The sequence below is a fragment of the Octopus bimaculoides genome, chromosome 20 (assembly GCF_001194135.2).
Source record: "Octopus bimaculoides isolate UCB-OBI-ISO-001 chromosome 20, ASM119413v2, whole genome shotgun sequence".
Taxonomy (NCBI): domain Eukaryota; kingdom Metazoa; phylum Mollusca; class Cephalopoda; order Octopoda; family Octopodidae; genus Octopus; species Octopus bimaculoides.
The window spans coordinates 30,097,746-30,098,865 of record NC_069000.1 but is presented as its reverse complement, the minus strand read 5'-3'; positions in this window follow the sequence as shown (position 1 = coordinate 30,098,865).

Genomic DNA, 1,120 nt, shown 5'->3' with positions numbered 1-1,120 from the left:
CGTTAGTAAGTCCTTACAAAAAGTGTTCTTCATTCCAAAATGTTTATTACAACAAGAAATCTTACAAAAAGGCGGCGAGCTGGCAGAAACGTTAGCATGCTGGGCAAAATGTTTAGCGGTATTTCGTCTGCTGCTACATTCTGAGTTCAAATTCCGCTGAGGTCGACTTTGCCTTTCATCCTTTCGGGGCTGATAAATTAAGTACCAGTTACGCGCTGGGGGTCGATGTAATCAACTTAATCCGTTTGTCTGTCCTTGTTTGTCCCCTCTATGTTTAGCCCCTTATGGGCAATAAAGAAATAAGAAATCTTACAAAACTACACCACCCCACCACCAAACAACTATACATGACTCCATACGACACTATACTTCACTTACTACACTGTCATATACAATACTACCCTATGTTACACTATGCTTCACTCTGATATACTATACTATGTTATGCCACACTACACTGTGATAAATCATGCTACCCTATGCTATACTTTTCTACACTGCACAATGATACACTATACTACTTTTGTTATACCAGACTTAATTACACTATGGAATACTATGTTATAACCACACTACATTATGCAACATCATAATAACCTCTACATGCTCATTTCATCTCATAGGAATATTAGCCAAAACTCACTGTCTTAACTATTTAGCATTTAACCCTTTAGCATTTCAGATTATTCTGTCACAGGTAATGCTCATTTATTCACATTGTTTTGAATTAAGCATCCATTATCTTGTAGCTTCAAGATTTCAATGTGATTATTTATTTTTAGAATAACATTGTAGGGTAGGTGTGAGAGCCTGGATCTAGTCAGTTTGAGCATGAAACAGATGGAATATTTTGGCCAGAAATGGCCAGTTTAAATGCTAATGGGTTAAACTGATCATATCCCGCCAAATTATTTTACCCATTTTATATTCAAACTGACCATGTCCTCTCATACTTACCTTCCACTGTTATTTCAAAATATAAGCATCAAAATCTCAAGCTTACAAGATAATGCATGATTAATTCAAAATAATGTGAATTAGCAAGCATTACATTCAACAGTAATCTGAAAGCTAAAGTGTTAAACAAGCAAAAACTCATCAGACATCATAGTCCTAGAAT